The sequence below is a fragment of the Camelus bactrianus genome, chromosome 3, assembly GCF_048773025.1.
Source record: "Camelus bactrianus isolate YW-2024 breed Bactrian camel chromosome 3, ASM4877302v1, whole genome shotgun sequence".
NCBI classification, from domain to species: Eukaryota; Metazoa; Chordata; class Mammalia; order Artiodactyla; family Camelidae; genus Camelus; species Camelus bactrianus.
The window spans coordinates 110,393,905-110,413,678 of record NC_133541.1 but is presented as its reverse complement, the minus strand read 5'-3'; the positions used below and the strand labels follow the sequence as shown (position 1 = coordinate 110,413,678).

At 42.8% G+C, this 19,774-nt stretch overlaps 1 pseudogene; it reads left to right on the top strand.

The window, feature by feature from the left end:
- The first annotated feature begins 19,017 nt into the window (after positions 1-19,017).
- On the top strand, positions 19,018-19,092 carry LOC123612826 (U4 spliceosomal RNA; annotated as a pseudogene).
- Positions 19,093-19,774: the final 682 nt, after the last annotated feature.

Sequence of the window (19,774 nt, the reverse complement as noted above, 5' to 3'; positions counted from 1 at the left end):
CCCGGTGAGCCGTGCAGGGACCAGACCGGGAAGGTACAATGTAGCATGTGGACTTGATCCTGAAATTGAGCAGGGACAACTAGAGTGACCTTTAAAGGACTGCCCCCAACCTGTTCAAATTTACGTTTTAACACGGTTGCTTAGGGCAGCCCCCCCCCCCCCGTGGCTTCAAATCATGGTCTCCAGTATTTAGCAAATATTCAGAAATATTTGTTGAATTAATGACAATATGTAAAATCAATGAATCGCAATCATTCATTCAAGAAAGTGAACTTATGAAATAGCAGTGTAGAGCCAGAACAGGGAGCAAGTAGGATAGCGAGAATTTTTGTCTGTTTCCCCTATTTCAGAAAATAGCCACATTTCAAGTTTACATGAATACATACTCCTCATAGCAAATGTTACCACACAAGTCTAAGGAAGTTCAAGTTACCTAAAAGCTTTCCCCCCGAGACCACCACCATCAACGCTTCTGTGACCATTTTGTTTCTGCATCACTTTATACGTCGTCATGGATATCCACACATCTACATTTGTGTGAATGAGATCAAAACTTGTGTGTTGTACCGTGGATACACTTTGCTTCGCTTTTCTTGGAGTGGAATGGGGAAAAACTGAACACGTTCATCTACTGACATGAGTGTCAAATGGAGGAGGACAAATGAAAGCTTTAAGACAACAGACATGGAGACATACTCAGCAAAATCTAGAACATGGAAATGTCTTTAGAACAAATTACCAGTTTCTTCAATGACTACATTTCAAGGGAAGCAATAAAGGTGGAAATAAAAATCTATAGCTCACATAGCAACAAAATACAACATTTGGACCTCGTTGGGGTAGTGAATTGAATAAACAACGAAAAAGAATTTTAGAATCACATGGATATTTGAACTCTGATAGGATATTTGTGTATAGATAGATAGATAGATAGATAAACTACTGTTGATATTTTACATGTGATAATGGTGTTGTGGTATTTTTATAGCAGTCCTTTATAAGGATGAAATGTACTGTATATGGATGAAATAATTGTATATGGGATTTGCTTCAAAATAATCCAGTAAGGGTGTGTTTTTGGGGTGTGTTCATGAGACAAAAATCAACCATGAATCATGATTGTTGTAATTAGATGATAGGTAGATGGAGGTTCATTGAACTGTTCTCCCTACATTTGTTTATGTTTAAATTTTTTATTCATAAAAGTTAAAGAAAAAAGAAAAAAAGAGAAAAGAAAGGAAAAAGAATGAAGAGAAAAAAGAGTCTCAGTAGGAAAAACAGAGATAAAGAGAGAGAATCCTTGACTGTGGGGCTGATGAGGAGATGTGCAGCGGGTTTCCGCTTTAGAGAATGGGGATAAAACCTCCTTGGAGACAGGACAGAGGGTGGACTCTGGGAACTGGAGACAGAGGAGAAGTGGAGGGATCTGGTGTCTACTGGCTCAGCTGAAGGCTAGGAAGTTCTGTCTGGGAGCTTAAGCAGAGCGGGCTTAGAGGACCCACTGTAGGGTAAGCAATTAGGCTACCAATTAGGGCTGGAGGAAAGGGTTGTGGAACAGCACAGGGGGCACCTGCTGAGAGGAGGGAGCCTGGATTAGACATTGATCTGTGCAGTGCAGTTCGGACTTGAGCACCAAGCCCTAAAGTCAGCAAAGGAAAGTAGAGAAAATAGATTTTCCCAATCTTGTTTATCCTGATGGGTTTCTCCCTTTCCTCAGTGTCCCAGGATTTAGTCTTAACTGTGCAATTTATTACTAGTGTCTACACTGCTTGTCAAGAAATAGCTGCAGGTCACTGAATCTGTACCAGGCATTGTGCTAAGTGCATTTTGGCCTTAACTCTGAATCCTCACAGTCACATGAGGGTATCACCTTCATTCATTCAAGAATAAACTGAAGACCTACTGTGTGCCAGGCCTTGGGTATATTGAGTGTGCTGCCATAAATAAGACAATTATGAATTTCTGTCTTCATAGAGCTTGCCAACTAAAGGGTGTAGCAAATTAAAAAATGAAGAACAGAAAAGTGTGTATTTAATGATATTTGTGATAATTGCTGCAAAAGTAAAATAGAAAGTTCTAGGAGAATGCACAACAAGGAAACACAAGCTCAGAGACTATTCCCTTGCGAAAATAATATTGAAACAGAGACTTGAAACATAAAGAGTGGTGAGCTGGTGTAGAGGCTGAGGGGAACGAAGGGCATTCTAGACAGAGCGGGAAAGACCAGTTATCTCAAAAGCCCTGAGGCAAGACTGATGAGTGTCGGGGCCAGTTGAGACACTGTTTGTAGTCTTATTTAGGCTGTGGGACTTCAGTCCAAGGGCAAGGGAAAGCCAAGGAGAAAAGTAACATTATCATATTTATGGTGGACAGTAATCCGAGAGAGAGGGGAAAGAGTGGGCGGAGTCTAAAGATATTCAGGATGCAAATTCAACCAATAGGAATTGGTGTTTGCAAATTGAGGGTGTAAGAAAAAGAGAGAGAATGATTCCCAAGTCTGGTGTGAGAGACAAGAGGGTCAAGGCAGTAACATCTCAGGTTGAAGGTCGTGCAGGTAGCTCGTCAGTGAGAGTGGAGATTGGGAAGCCCAGAATGGTAAGCAGTTTACATTTACTGGCCATCAGTGAACACTTGTGGAATGCATACGGAAACAGCACGCCACAGTGTTTTCACTGAACCTTATTTTTTCTTCGAGGAAATAATAACAGCCAAGGTCTTTTGAGGTGATCAATTTGAGACAGAAGTGACAGCATGCTGTGTTGAATGGATGGCACTCACTTGTTTTTCCCTGTTGAGATGGACCTGCGGCAAATGAGTCATGGTTCATTTGAAGACAACCACCTCCACGCACGGGGAAGAGGCGGCCTGGCGTGGTGATGTGGCTGGAGTTCAAGAACCCCAGTTTGAATCCTGACTCTTCTGTCAATCAGCTTATATGCCGAGATAAGACACAGGGTGTGGAGAGGAACCAAAGATTTAGCTACGTAAAAAGCTAACCAAGAGCGAAGGCTCAAGTGAGGGTGGCCTGGATTTTGAAGTTGGTCAGCGCAGACAGCCAACTGAAGACACAAACCAGGGATTAACATTCAGCTGAATTTCCAGGCTGCCTTACTATAAGCCACAGACCGAAAAGACTGGAAATTCCTAGAGTGTTAAATCCATGCTACAGATTACTCTCTTGTTACTTCAGCCCTCACGTTCTGCTGCCTCATGGGCTGAAAGGAACACAGGAGACCATCCAGTCCACGCCACTCATTCTACAGACAAGAAAATACACATCTGCAGAGCGGAGGCGATTTGCCCAAGGACGTACAGCAAGTCAACAACGGAACAGGAACTAAATTCCTAGTGTCCTAGACTCGTCAGGCAGTGTTCTTTCTGTTAGGACAACGTATCCTTTCTGGTATACAGTCTGCCTGGTGCACCCAAAGTAATAGTAATGTTCCTGAAAATAATTTATTTGTGCAACAAATATACATTGAGAATCCAGTTTCCACCAGATACTTTCAGCTACTGGAGGAACAACAATAAACAAAATAGACAAATGTTCCTGCCTTCATGAAGCTTATATCCTAGTAGACGAGGCAATAAACACGATAAATATGGAAATAGTCTAGAGTGTGTTAAATAGTGATGTATCTTAGGGATCAAAATTCCTACAAGATCAGGGCATCTAAAGTGTTGGGGAGAGAGTAAAATCTTAGTGAGAGTGGCCAAGGAAGGTCTTACGACGACGATGTCTTTTGAGTAAGAACTCATAGGGAGTGAGGGAGCTAGCCATGCAGATGTCCGGGAGAAAGCATCTCAGACAGAAGGAAAATGAGTGAAAGGGCTCAGAGCTGGGGGCATACCTGGGGTTCTGGGGGACAGTAAGGATGCTAGTGTGGCTGACCTGGAGCGACTGAAAGTGGCAAGTGTTGAGATCCGAGGTTAGAGAGGAAATGGGGTCCAGCCCATGCATGGCCTTGTGAGCCAAAATAATGCCTGGGGTTTTAATTTTGATTAAAATGGTAAATCACGGTGAAGGGGGAACCCTGAGTGACACTGTTCAGGCTTGTGTGTTGAAAATAGGCTAAGGAGGTGAGGGGCAAGGGCAGAAGCTTACCCGTTAGGACACTACTGAAATAATCAAGCTGATGGTGGCTTAGATTAGAATGGTAACAGAGAGTTGGTGAAAAGTAATTTAATTCTGGATATATTTTGAAGGTAGAACAAATAGTATTTGCAAAAAGGCTGGACCTGGGGAATGAGAAAGTCAAGGATTACACTAAGGCAACTGGAGGGATGGAATCGCCATTAATAAAGCATGTTTTTGGGGGGTGGGGTGGGGAGAACTTCACCAGCTCGTTTTTAGACGTATGTTTAATTTAAAATGCCTATGAAACATTCAGGTGGAGATGTCAAGTAGGAAGTTAACTATGTGAATTTGGAGTTTATGGGAGCAATCCAGGCTGGGGATATGCACTTGGATGGTACTTAAAGCAAGGAGACTGGATGAGATCAACCAGGGAGTGAGCATGGATGTAAAAGAGAAGCAGTTCAGGGACTGAGCCCTGGAGCATTTCAACACTCAGGTGTCAGGGAGATGCAGATGATCCAGCAAAAGAGGCAAAAAAAAAAGCATCCAGAAGGGTGAGCGAAAGCCAGGTGAGTGTGGCGTCCTGGAAACCAAGTGATCAAAGTACTTCGAAGGAGAACAGAACGGACCTCTGTGTCAGACGCTGCTGGTGGGGAAAAGTACAATTAGGACTGAGACACGTCTCCTGGATTGATGCAGAGGTCATTCTTCACCTTAATGTGAAGAGGTTTTGCAAAATGGTTGAGAAGAAAGAAACATGATGGGTGTGGGTTGAACAGAGTAGGAAGGGAGAGAAATTGAAGGCTGAGCTGAGACACGTCGTTCCGGAAATGCCACTATAAGGAGAGCTAAAGAAAGGCTGCTGTTGGCAAAGGGGAAGACGGGAACAGTGACAGCAGGTCTGTATGCTGATGGATCCCCCAGAGAGGGGAAGAGCGGTGCAGGAGAGAGAGGAAGGGCTTGCTGGAATGTGAGAGGGCCATGATGTTCTTTTCTGAACGCCTTATTTTTGTCAAGTAGGAAGCCAGGTCAGAAGCTGTGAGAGAAGATGGAGAAGGTGCTGGGGGTTTGAGAAGAAACAAGAACGTGTGAAATAATTATCGGGGAGAGTGGGAAGGAAAATGGTTGGGGGAAATGTAGTATAATTGCAGCACTGAGATCTTACTTAGTCATCACAGGCTTAAAGAGCAATCAGCACTTGTGATGGGAGTTCATTTTGTGGCCTTTCTTGTACAAGTTGTGTCCCTGAGTATATGAAGGGTTAAATTTAACCGGGATTGTAATTTAAGAAAGCCAATACAATGAATAGATATGTATTGGGAGTTCAGAACCTGGGGAGGGGAATTAAGATTTATCAGAAGAGAATGATTATAATGACTGATCATGTAATTTAAGCTGGATAAGGAGGTGAGTGAAGCCATAGGTCCAGGGCTCAGGACAGTATAAAGTTGATGGGACCAATGGATTGAACATACAGGTGGAGTCAAAGACTGTTGGAGACATAAAGCCCAGGAAATGAGCTAGAAATTTAGGAGGTGGGAGACAGAATTGGAATTGAGATTCTGGTGGATTTGAAATGAAAAGAGCTGATGAGGTCTAGGCTTTGACCATGAGAGTGAGTAGATGAGGAAGGATTGGATTCTTAGAAGAGAGGAAGTTAAGACACTGGGAACCAAAGTGCTGGAAGGAGAGCTTCTGGCCCTGACTGGGCATTATTCAGAACTGGAGATCCTGGGATGCTGGAATTAGAGTGACATTCCTTTCCACGCACGATGCATCCATTCCATAGCAAGGACTACTCACTGCTTTCTTTTCTTTTTTTTTTTTTTTTTATTGAAGTGCTTATTTATTCAGAGCTGGAGCAGATGTTACTATTGCTTACTGATACCCATTTCACCTCTATTTCTAGTAGAATAGAACACGCACACACACACACATGTAATTTGTCTTCTTGATTTTAGGAATGGCCATATGAATTGCTTTGGCTAATGAAGAGCAGATGGGCATGACATAGGTCCCTAGAAGGGAGCATTTTTTTGCCAGTTTGATCTGTCAGTCTTCCGTGTCCCTGCCATGTTGAGCTTGGAAACATATGTTCACACCGGAGTAGTCCTCATGTACCTGACCATGACATGGAGACCTGCTGCCTTGGAGCCCAGCTCCACTTGCAGTGGACCTGGTGTGAGCAAGAAATAAACCGCTGTTGGGATCAGGCTGTCACTTCCCCACGTAGCGTAGCCTAGCCTAATACAGCTGACTTTTGCATCACCCTGTAGCTAGCTCTGTGCCCGTTGTTGAGGACACAGAGATGAATAAAGCACCTTCGTTGCCCTCAGGTGGAGGGGGTGAGGGACAAGGGGGAAGAGAAGAGATCTCACCGCAGGGGCCATGAAGAAGAGAGCAGCTGCAGAAGGGGTGCAGGGAATGCTTTGGAGACAGGCTTTGGTGGCACTCGTTTTCTTGCTTTGCCTGGACGTTTGGGGCCATTTGCAATTAGGACTTGTTTTCACTTCTCTGACTCTGTTTGAGTTCCTGGGTGCCGTTCAATAAATATGTACTGAGTGTCAGGAACCATGCCAAAAGTTAAATCCAGCAGTAAATGAAACAGACAATCTCTGTTCTCGTGGGATTAACAGTTTAGTGGGAAAGGATGTTAAATAATTAATTTACAACTGGAGTGAGTGTTCTGAAGGAGCAGTGAACATCAGGAAAGCTAACCTAGATTCACCCAGGAAATGAGCAGCAGATGTTGAGGGGACATATTTTAGTCGCTGGGTACCATTAGTCATTGAATAGCTTATTCAAATAGCCTTATATGAGAGGGGACATGGCTTGCTCAGGACACTGAAGGTGATGTGTATGGCTGACACAGAGACACAGTGACACAGAGAGTGAGTGGCAGGAAGTAAGGCTGAGAGGTAAGTGTGGGCGAGGGCCAGTCACTGAAGGCTTGAGAAGCAATGGTTTGGATCTTAAGTCTAAAGACAACGGGAAACATTCTAAAGTCCTATTCCTTGAGAGTGATACTCCCAAATTTTCATTTGTAAGATCGCTTTAGCAATAGATTCCAGAATGGATTTAAAAGGAGTAAATGTATATATAGTTAGAAATACAAGGAAACCTGTATAACTGGCAGATTAGAGAAGGTGGCAGTTGAAGGATGGCTCGGAAAGGGGCTGAATAGCAGTGGACAGCTACAAAATATATTTTGAAAGCAAAATTCAATTTAACATGTGATGACAGTTGGCACAAGAGGTGAAGGAGAGGGAAGATTCAAGGATAATTCCAGTTATCTGAACAACTGAAGGGGAAAGTAGTGCCATTGCCAATAAAGGAAGGCAATTCTAGGTGGGTGCAGAAGAAGGCATTTTCAGTTTGAGGCTTGAAAATCTGCAATATTCAAGTGCACTCATCTCTCATAGGTTAATATATTTCTCTGTACATTGTGTTTGTATCCATGGCTGTTTCTTCCATTTGATTTTTAAAGCTTTGAGAGCAAAAGCCATATCTGATTCATCTCACACACCAGTCTCCTACCACAAGGCATGCAGGGCTGAGCTGTGTATGAGGTCAGCACAATCATTCTGACCCAGTGAGCAAAATGGGCACATCTGGTTCTTGGAGCCCAGGTTGGGAGGAGCGGTTCACCTTGTCTCCCCTCCAGGATCCATGGTTGGTTTCCTGGCCCCTACCTCACTGTGGTATCTGTGTAAGTTATCTCCAGGTTTGGTTCACCTGAGGGGAGCACACAAGAAGTGGCTGTTTATTTCTCAACCATCTGAACCACATGTGCTTCATTGATCTGAAGGATTTGTCTGAAACAAGCACTAAATTAAAAAAAAAATTGTCTTCTTGGTAGATTTCTGATACATTCCATTTCAACAAGCTGGAAGTGTCTACAGTGAGAACTCAGCCTGATAGCAGCTTAACCAAATATACCCTTTGCCTTCTTTAAGACTTTGGAGATAAAGAGAAGAGATGGCTAGTTTAAAATCAGTGCATTTATCTTTATCTGTGCAGTGTAGGGCTTCAGATTGGACTAAGGTCCCTTTGAAAATACATGCACCAAAGGATGACTTAAATATCACCATCAGTACAGTATTCTTCAGCTTAAGACTTTGGTTCCTGCTAAAAGATAAATCCATCTCCTCTCCTCTCCACTGTCTCAAAAATGCTGGGATAATGCCTCAAGCTGTTTGCATTCATTTACACTTGAGTTCAAATGAGATTTAGAATCTTCTTGAGAACCGGATTGCTTTAGAAAAACCATCTGGTATTCTAGTAAGGGTAGTGGGGCTCAGAGTCAAAAGTCTGAGGGCCTTGCATTCTGTCTTATACTGTGTGGCTGCAGGAAGTTAAAAGAATTATTCTGGGCTCAAGTTGGTTATCTATGAATGAGAGATTCTAATCTCTGTTCTAAATATCTGGTTGATCTCAACAACTGCCTTGAATGGAGAGTTTTAGAATGTCTGTTCAAATCACCATTTCTCCTTTTCTCTAAGAAATGTCCTCCCGTTTCCCCCTAGCCAAGAAATGAGTCCCAAGCAGCTATGTGTCCTTTAAGTGACTTTCTTCACTTGCTGAAGTTGAGCAGCCGGGTGGACCCTATATTTCAGCTGGATCAGTCACATGGTCTCTTCCAGAACATTAGAATTGTGATTGAATGGTAATGGCTCATCTGTGCTGGCGGACTGCAGCCACCTGGGACCCTTGGGGTGTTCGTTGGTTTTTTGAGTCAACTGTGGACTCCCAAAATTGAATTTGTAGAGACAGAGGATGAAGTAGAGGTGCCAAGAAGAGCAAGGACTGTAGACTAAGCCATGCTTGGGTTTCTGCGAGCATTTCTGACCTTTGTTCTAGTGTTTTCTCATGTCTAGGAGAGACGTTCCTGGCCTTGGGTTTTCTCAGGCATTCCTGTACCCTTATAATAATTTCCCTCTTTTTGCCTAAGCTAGCACAAGGCTATTTCTATTCCTTGCAAGCAAAAATGTTCTTGTCAGATTGATATACTGGTGTAGGGAGCCACTAGGGCTGAAGAAAGGATGCCCTATCCTGTGGAAATGATTAGGCAGAAAAATAGCCAACTGGAAATCTTGTTCACCACTGTTGGGTTTCCATCCACTGACTCAGCTAAGGTCCCCAAGTATTTCAAAGCCTTCCAATCTAATGGATATTTTCCATTCTGACCTTTTTTTTTTTTTTAACTTTCTGCAACATTTAATATCTTAACCAAACCTTTATTTTTTCCCCTATGTTAGCATTTTTATTTGTCCTATGCACTAATATTTTTATAACTTATTGAGTTATAATTGGTAGACAATAAATGGCAGATGCTTAAAGTATACAATTTGATGATTTTGGCCCATGTATACAGCTATGGAACCATCACACAGACAAGGCAATGAATACATCCATTGCTCCTTAAAGTTTCCTGGTACCCCTTTGCAATCTCTCTCTCTTCCCCTCATCCCAGATTCCCTAAAAACCACAGGTTTGCTTTCTGTCACTATAGAACAGTTGGCATTTTTTAGAATTTCATATAAACAGAATCATATAGTATGTGCTCTTTTCAGAAACCAATCCTTCAGTAAATACTGGAGCACTTCAGCCCTGGGGATACAGCCAAGAACTTGATGGACACGGTTCTTGTCATGATGGAGGTTCAGTCTACCAAGAGAGGCAGATATTGAGTAAATAATTACAGTAAATTCTGTTGTGTGCTTTCATAAGAGGAGGAGCAGTGGAGGAGGTATATACTGGGGTGTCTAACGTTGGGACTGATGAGAGCTCTGAAGGTCTATTAGGAATAAGACCGGTGAAAGGTACAGGGATGGGAGCGGGGTCCAGGCAGAGGGCACAGAATGGGAGAAGATTAAGAGGAAAAGGGAAACATGGCATATTTAAGGAACAGAAAATAGGGCAGTTTGGAGGACACCCTGTCCCTCTGGGGTGGGGGGTGGTTGTGAGCCGTAAGAGAGGAATGTGTAGAAGTGGGCAAATCACTGTTGGCCTGCTGGCTTAGATTCTCTTTTCTCCTTACTTCTGACCCTCATTCAACCTTTCCAGCAGTCCCTTGTCTTCCTTCATTCTTTGCCAGGACAGTGGCTCAATTATGGTGGAGGCAAAGAAAAATTAACCCTAGAAGAGGAATTGAATTACCTAGAGTCACATGGCTAGCTGGAACCAAGGTGTGGTTATAACTCAGTCCTCCAAGCTCTAGGTTCGATACTTCCGCACATTTGGATGGTAGGACAGAATGTCAGCTTCCCAGGGCTTCTGAGTCCCTGACATCCTAATAGACTTCAGAATCAGTCAAAATCAAGGATATGTCAACTGTCAAAGACACGAAGCAGAAGGAAGTTGCTTCATTGACACACAGACAGCCCCATACCACTTAGCACTTGATTATCTACTGGCAGCAAAGCCTGTTTATGCCATCCCTTACATTTTTCTTCAATTTAATGAAGTAATTAATGCTATAAAAAGCTATGAAAATATAAATGTAAGAAAGCATGTTGCATAATTAATAATATATGCATATGCATGGAGGGTGTTTCTTTCTGGCATATATATGCATATGCCATTAATTGAAACATAGTCACTTTGTTTTACTGCCAGGGTATTGGTACAAGCTGCACTGTCTGTATGTCAGTTTCCAGCCTGATTCCAGGGTATATTATGTTGATCCAACGGAGGACCATCAGGGACCTGGGGACTGGGGTGGGGGGAGGTGCTGGGCCAGAGAACCGGGGTGCTAACTGGCTTCTAGATTCAGCTCTGTATTAACTCATTGTATGACTTCAGTTACTTTCCTCTGGGCCTCAGTTCCCCCACCTGTCAAGTTGAGAGTTGGACCGTATGATAGTTTACATAAAATATAGGCAGCACATCTCTTCATTCAAATGAAATCTAAGTGGAAACTGATATAAAAGACGTAGAAGTGGAATCTCCAGTTTAAGTTTGCAGCAGGGCCTTCCCTCTAGTGCAGTGTTTTATTACTCCACGCTCCTCCTGTGTCCTTCAAGGATCTATCCATTAACTTGTAAAACACTGGGCTAGATCATTGGAAGAGTCCCTTGTGGTACTTTTTACCTCCTTTCAGGCATTTCAGCTACAGAAGGTCACATCAGGCCTTGTAATATGGTGGGAAAGCTGGATGGCAAGCTGAGAGGCCGAGTTCACATTTGGGCCCTGTCCCCCGTTAGTGCTGTGACCTCACGTCTATCTCCTCCTCAGCTTGCTTGTCTTGACTTCTTGTCTGTCAAGAAAGAAAGTATTCCTTGTCTTGTCTTATCACATAGAGGTACCAAATTAGATGCCATATGTCAAGGTGCTCTTAATCTAAGTGTACAATAAGAAGGCAAAAACACTCTTTTCCTGAGGGTTAAGGCTGTAGGCTCTGACCCCAGTTGCTCTGCCACTTACTAACTATGTGACCATGAATAAGTTAACTTTCTGTGTGGTGGTGTCCTCATCTGTAAAACCATCATAATATTATCCGTGTATGAGTGGTTTGGTTAATGTATCTATGACAGTGAAAAGCAGTGTCCAGGTGCCATAAATGTTTACCATTATTATTGCTTTTTAAAAATTATTATTATCAACAATGTTGGTGGGAATCAGGAGGAGATCTGCTGTCTTTCTTTCTTTTTCTTTTTTTCTCTCTTTCTTTTTATTGAAGTACAGTCAGTTACAATGTGTCAATTTCTGGTATATAGCATAATGTCCCAGTCATGCATATATATATATACACATATATTTGTTTTCATAAAGGTTATTACAAGATATTGAATATAGTTCCCTGTGCTATACAGAAGAAATCTGGTTTTTATCTATTTTTATATATACTGGTTAACATTTGCAAATCTCAAACACCCAAATTTATTCCTTCCCACCCACTTTCCCCTGGTAACTATAAGATTATTTACTATATCTGCAATTCTGTTTCTGTTTCCTATATAAGTTCATTAGTCTTTCGTTCTTTCTTTCTTCCTTTCTTCCTTTCTTCCTTTCTTTCTTTCTTTCTTTCTTTCTTTCTTTCTTTCTTTCTTTCTTTCTTTCTTTCTTTCTTTCTTTCTTTCTTTCTTTCTTTCTTTCTTTCTTTCTTTCTTTCTTTCTTTCTTTCTTTCTTCTTTCTTCTTTCCTTCCTTCCTTTCTTTTTTAGATTCCATGTAAGAGTGATGTCATACGGTATTTTTCTTTCTCTTTCTGACTTACTTCACTTAGAATGACAATCTCCAGGTCCATCCATGTTGCTGCAAATGGCATTATTTTATTCTTTTTTATGGATGAGTAGTATTCCATTGTATAAACGTACCATAACTTCTTTATCCAGTCATCTGTCAATGGACATGTAGGTTGCTTCCATGTCTTGGCTATTGTGTATAGTGCTGCTATATATTCGGGTGCATGTATCTTTTCGAATTAAAGTTTTCTCTGGATATATGCCCAGGAGTGGGATTGCTGGATCATATGGAAAGTCTATTTTTAGTTTTTGAGGACTCAAGGAGGTCTGGATTCTAATCTTGAACCTACTACTCTCTAAATGTGAGTCCTAAGCAAATGAAGAGTCCCACCTCAGAGAATTCTGCCAGTCACGTCAGAGAAGAGATCAAATGAAACATGGATATTAAAATACTTTGAGAAGATAGCACATCTTTACAAATATCGAGTTTAGATATGCCTTCCAAGACAGACCTCAATGAAGCACCAGTATTGAAAAATGATTCTGAGGGGGGTTGAACAAAGAAGATAACAGGTTTAACAGGACATGCAAATTTCCCATCACCGTTTTGGCTGAAGCACGAGGGAAATAGGTGCTACATGTTAAAGGAAGACTTGTACGGGATTTGCACAAAGGAGATGGCAGCATAAATCGTTTACCACCCTGCGTCAACCACCCACCTCAGCCTGTAAAGTTAGAGAGGCTGAAACACAGAGAACAGAGACAGAGTGTTTTCAGAGAGAAATGTTAGTGTTCTGTGAGCCTGTCAGCAAGGGGGAGGCGTGGGCTGCAGCCTGTCCCTCACCTGAAGCCTAAGTAGAGGGGCTTTAAGGCAAGATGACTTAGAAAGAATCTCTGTGTTTCTTGGGGTCTGACAGGTGGAGGAGTGGGTGTAGGGGATCATGGCAGCAGACTGGTTATCATTCCTGAGAAACTGACAGCTGGCTTCTTAAGTGCCAGAGCAAAGGGGAGGAGACAGAGGTGGAGATCATGGCAGGAGACTTTTACCAAGGGCAAGTTCGTGTGCCTGCTGCACCATGAAGCCAAACAAACTGAAACATCTAAGTTTGGAGCAGAGAAAGGTTTATTGCAGGGCTAAGCAAGGAGGGCTGGGCGGCTCATGCCCAGGAAAACCCCAAACTTCCCTAAGGGTTTCGTCAAAGCGTATTTAAGGGCCAGGTAAGGGAGGGAGGCACTGCAGTGTTCGTGATTAGCTCATGCACAATTCTCTGATTGGTTGATGTTGAGGAAACAGGGCGGTCAGTACTATCAACCCCTAGGCACCAGAAGGTCTGGGGGCCATGTGCTCATGATCATCAAGTACTTAATGTCTTCCCTCTGGTGGTGGTTTTAAGCATCTGAAAAACTCAGGAAATACACATGAGATACTGTTATCTGGGTACTTCAGAGAGGAGCTGCAGCAGAAGATGTGAGGGAGGGGTCTGACCCTGGAAAGCCCCACAGGGTCCTGCTCGGTTACAAGATGCCTGAACAGTTCCAGTGGACCAGATGTGGGCCATGTGTGAGAGACACTGGAATGGGTCACCTTAGGCATTTCCAAGGAGACGTCCTGAAGAAGTGAAAAGGTCTCACCCAGATGGAGTGGAGGTGCACTCCCTGGTTCAGGGATTAAGCAAAGAGCTGTAAGTAATGAGGCAAAACAGAGCATTAGCCTTTTTACGGGAACTGTAGATGCCAGATACGCATTAATAAATGCTCATTGAACACCTCCCCGCAACACACACACACGCGCGTGCAAACATACACACGCACAAAGGAAAAAGTCAGCTGTGAATGTCTCCCCGGCCCAGGGAGTGCAATATCAGCTCACACAGTTATCAGTCCAGCCACAACTTCCCTGCTCAGTCCACCCTGCACCCTGAATTCTGAAGACACAGAAATCTTGGTTAGCAAAATGGAGGAAGCACGAGGCGGAGAAAGGGATTAGGAACGATCCACGGTCTGTGTATTTGTTCACCATTTGCTTCTTTCTGCTTATAAGATGTATACATTCGGTACGGGGAGAAATTGCGCTTTGAGATTTGAAACATTGACTGTCACATGGGGCTAGGTATTTCACTCTCTGGATTGACATTGCGCACATTACCTTGGAAAAGCATGAGAGCACTATGGGCACGAGGAGCTAGTTCCCCCGATTAAATGGACAGAATGAGACAAAAATACAGGCGTTTGATGATAACATCTCTCTTACCATGATTTTCAAATTAATGGTTACCAGGTGCTAAACTACATGTTATGAAAATCAGATCTTCTTTCATCCAAAGGGATAGAAAAAAATTGTTGTTTTAATCTGAGAAAGAATGAAAAACAAATCAGCTTCAGCCCTTAAGCTGTGTAAATCGTGAGGCTGCCACCGAGACGGCAAGGACTCAGAATTATGTCGTCATGAACTCAGGCTTATTCTGGGACAGGGTTAGCCTTGTATACAGGTTAAGAGGTTAATTACCAAAATTAGGTAATTTTATTTTATTTTTTAACACCTTTATTGTGGTATGGTTCCTGTATGGTAAACTACACATATTTCAGATGAATTTTGATAGATATATACACCCATGAAACCACCACCACAATCAACAGAGCTAACATATCCATCACTCCCCAAGAAGTGCAATTTTCAAATTCCCAGTTTATCCCTTCCCACCCCCTTTATCCCCTGGTAACGATAAGTTTGTTCTCTATGTCTGTGAGTCTGTTTCTGTTTTGAGGTAAGTTTATTTGTGTCCTTTTTGAAAGATTCCACATGTAAGTGATATATGATATTTTTCTTTCTCTTTCTGGCTTACTTCACTTAGTATGACAATCTCCAGTTCCATCCATGTTGCTGCAAATGGCAATATTTTTTCTTTTTTATGGCTGAGTAGTATTCTGGTGTGAGTGTGTGTGTGTGTGTGTATCTTCTTTATCCAGTCATCTTTTGATGGACATTTGGGTTGTTTCCATGTCTTGGCTATTGTAAATAGTGCTGCTGTGAACATAGGGGTGCATGTGTCTTTTTTGAATTATATTTTTCTGTGGGTATATGCCCAGGAGTGGGATTCCTGGGTCATGTGGTAAGCCTATTTTTAGTTTTTTAAGGAACCTCCATACTGTGGCTGCACCACTTTACATTCCCACCAACAGTGGAGGAAGGTTCCTTTTTCTCCTCACCCTCTTCAGTATTATCGTTTCTAGACTTTTTAACGATGGCCATTCTGACTGGTGTGAGGTGATACCTCATTGTAGTTTTCATTTGCATTTCTTTAACAATTAGTGACGTTGAGCATCTTTTCATGTACTTGTTGGCCATTTGTATGTCTTCTTTGGAGAGATGTCTGTTAAGATCTTCTGCCCGCTTTTTGCTTTTTTTTTTTTGATACAAAATTAGGTAATTTTAGAGGGATCAGATGGTTCCATCATATCCCCTACCCTCTGCTTAAAAGTATATATTCTTAATATTCCATTTGATGCTTACAACTCGTCCTTTTCTTTCAAATCTTCTGACTCTGAGGCAATTAACATTCCTATGGGTGAATCATGCCTTGTCATTCTCAGTCACTTATCCCCCAGCTAAATGGGCACAAAGCATTTCTGAATTCCGGCTTTGATAGAAGAGAAGGAGTGGTGGACGGTCCCTGTGCGTTTCGTGCAAGTCAATGAGTGCTGGTAAAGGAGGAAATGCTACAAGGTCTACAAGAAGGTTGCTCAGGCAACCTTGTAACTGACTCGGATAAGCTCTGCACCAGAAGCTTCCTGTCACTCCCTGTATTATCCTTTGATTTTCTTTAAGCTGTGATAGAGAAGTTGAACTTAATTGTGTCATAGCATCAGAATATCAGAGGCAAACCTAAAGATCATCTAGCGCTGGGAAGGTAACCACATTCCATCTTGTGTGTTAATTCCCAAAGCATCTGTGATAGCCTGGCCCACAGAGTGGAGGACGGTAAGGCCTCGTTTTTACTGAGGAAGTCAGGATGGGGTCCGTGGGTGAAAGGGGGCAACGGGCGCACACGCGCCATCTCTTTCCCAACCTGGATCTCCACAGTCTGCACCCACCCAGGGTTTTCGCCTTCTGCCTGTGTCTCCTCACAGCCAGGGACACTGGACACCCTGTGACCTTCTCTGTAAAATGGAGATGGCAGCATTCACGCCATAGAGTGACTGTGAAATGTAAGTGAGCTAGTGGGTGTGAAGTGTTGACGTACACCTAGCTTTTATATAAATCAAGTGTCTCAACGGGCTTTCCAAGATGAGATTTATTCCCATGTTCCAGGTAACTTTAAGACATTACAAAAAGGATTCCATGTATTCAAAAGCTTGTAATAACCTATAATGAAAAAGAATATGAAAAAGATCATATAAATGTGTATGGATAACTGAATCACTATGCTGTACACCAGAAACTAGCATTGTAAAGCAACTGTACTTCAATTAAAAAAAAAAAAAAAGGATTCCAACTGAGAAGCACATCACTACACAGCTGGAAATTGCCAAGCTGAGGTTCAAATCTAGATCTTTTCTGACTCCAAAGACTCTGTTTTTCTATGAGACAATTCTGCCTTCTAGGAACTGAAATCTTTTTCTTGGAACTGGGACCCCATCACTTGTCTGGCATTTCGTGGGTGATGTGTGTCTGCACATCAGACACTCGCCTGTTTCTGGAGCTCTCATGCCTTTGATACCCCCTCCCCAGTGAGGCTCCCAGGCTTGACCAGTGGCCTGGACTAGGAGTTGATGTATGTTCTCATGAGCTCAGATGCCCAACTTCTGCAAGTGGACCTGACCTCCCCACTGCAGTACTAGTGAGGAAATGTGGTGTACTTGTCACTCACCATTTACAGAGCCCTGATTACGTGCTGGGCATTCTACTCTGCAAACACAGTGACAAACAGTTATAGCCCAGACCCTAATGGAGCTTACACTCCAACGGGAAGGCAGGCACTGGAAGAAGGAAGAAAGTCACCCAAGTATGTACAATTGTCCTCCTTTATTGGCGATTTTGCTTTCCCTGGTTTCAGTTAGTTGCAGTCAGCTGTGGTCCAAGAATATTCAATGTAACCCCAGAAATAAACAATTTATAAATTTTAAATTTCTCGCCATTCTATCATGAGGAAATCTCGAGTCATCCTGCTCTGTCCTGCCCTGGCTGTGAATCACCCCTTTGTTGAGCGCAATCCACCCATTAGTCACGTAGTAGCTAACTTGCTTTCAGACCAACATCCCTGGTATCACAGTGCTTATGTTCAAGTCACCCTTATTTTCTTTAATAATGGCTCGAAAGCCCAAGAGCAGTGATGCCAGCAATTCAAATATGCCAAAGAGAAGCTGTAAGTGCTTCCTTTAAGTGAAAAGATGAAAGTTCTTGACTTAAATGAAAAAAAAAAAGATATCCTGAAGGTGTCAAGATCCATGGTAAGAACAAATCTTCTATCCATGAAACTGCACAGAAGGAAATTCATGCTGGTTTTGCTGTTGCACCTCACACTACAAAATTCCAGCCAGTTTGTGACGTGTGCTTAGTTAAGATGGAAAAGGCATTACATTTGTATAATATATTTTGAGAGAGAGACCACATTCACATCAGTTTTATTACAGTATATTGTTACAATTTCCCTATTTTATTATTGTTGTTGTTAATCTCTTACTGTGTCTAATTTATAAATTAAACCTTATCATAGGTATGTATGTATAGGAAAAACATAGCATATATGGGGTTCAGTACTATCCACAGTTTCGGGCAGTCACTGGGGGTCTTGGAACATATCCCCCATGGATAAGGAGGGACCCCTATGGTTAAGAGCTGTAATAATTGATCTGAAGGAGAAGTACAGGGTGTAACAGCGGACCATGACCTAATTTGAGGAGTCAAGTTTTGAACTTCTCTTAAACCACATCTCTTTATTGAGATTTTGGGGATAGGAGTAGTCAGCTCATGCTGGCGTTACAAGGATTGAGAGATAGAATGATTATAAAGTATGAAGCACAGTGTGTGGCACAAAGAACAATGAGACTTCAAAAGTTTGCGATGGCGGCCTTTCCTGTCACTATTCTTATTACTCTCACCTTCTGTGGAACGGGAATCTGTAGTGACACCTGAAGGCGGTGGAGACACTAGTCAGGAATCTCTCACTTCTAACCTGTCTCCTTTTCCCTCTCCTGTCACAGTCAGTGGCCTCGCAGGGCTCAATCTCACTGCTATACAAAATAAGATACGATATTGTGCATTTTGAAGAGCCAAGTGAAGTGAGTTTTTCAAGGTCACTAGGAAGGTCATGGCTGAGAAGGAAACATGTCTGCTCACTCCCTATCTAAGGCGTTTCTGATGTCTTCACTTCCAGGTGATATCTGAGTCCAAAGCAAATTTCCAAACGTTGACAAAGTAGCCCAAGATGCAACAATCTAGACTCCAAATAGGCGACAAGGCTTTAGGATTTTCTGTTTTTCATATTGTTTTCTTTCTGTTACATAACCCAGGGCTCCATTGGCCCGGACTGTAATCAGCCAAACTCAAGTGGAGGAAGAGCTACAGCATCAGACCAGAGCCACCCATGGTCTCTGTGCTTCCATCAGTTGCCTGAACCCGTAAGTCCCTCTCACCTGAATTTTCTCCGCAGGAATGCCAGCGGGAAAGTCTACAGCAGGTGGAGGAGACTGGCTGTGCCGATAGAAAATACAATCTGATGCTTGTTTTTAAATCCTAGCATCAAAACCAAGCAGAAGCTTTGCGCAGTGGCAGTATCGTAGCCAATGAGGTTTATCCGAGGCGCGATTATTGCTAATTGAAAACCAAGCAGAGCAGAAAAAAAAGGGAAATGAGAAAGATAAAAGGATGTGGTTGAAAACCAGAGGGCCCGGAGGGGAGGAGCTTGGAGCGGTGGGCGGCAACTCATAATGCTTGGCAGAGACACCCTCTGCACGGTGGCAGCGGTGTTTCCCAGATTCCCTTGCAGACCCGCCAGAGAAACACACACGTAGGCCTCGCCTGCAGTGACTGGTCATGGACATTCTAACAGTCAAAGGAACCAAGGCTCTGAATGAGACTTGTTTATTTAAAGAGAAGAGACACCAATTTGTAGCGTTTGTAGCAGCTTGAGATCCAGTTCTCTTGTATCGTTGCTGTGCTTAAAGAGGCTGAATGAGCCATCAGTAAACACAAAGTGCCCCACCGCACGGTGGGAGAGCCCCTCTCTGCTCCCGGGGCCGCCCGCTGTGGAAACCCACAGCCTGCCTGTTCTCAAGTTTTGCTCTTGTTCCTTAGATTGGCAAGGAGTTGGGTGCCCTTAAAGAGGGCATACTTGGCTTTGTCAGTAGATTCTTTACTGTTTGTTCATTAGTTTGTTTACTCATTCATTCATTCGTTCATTCATTCATTCACTCATTTATTCATAGTGTTATTGAGCATCTACTTTGCCAGCCTCAATTCTAAGCACAAGGGAGTATAGAGGAACACAAAAGACAGGGTCACTGCTCTGCTA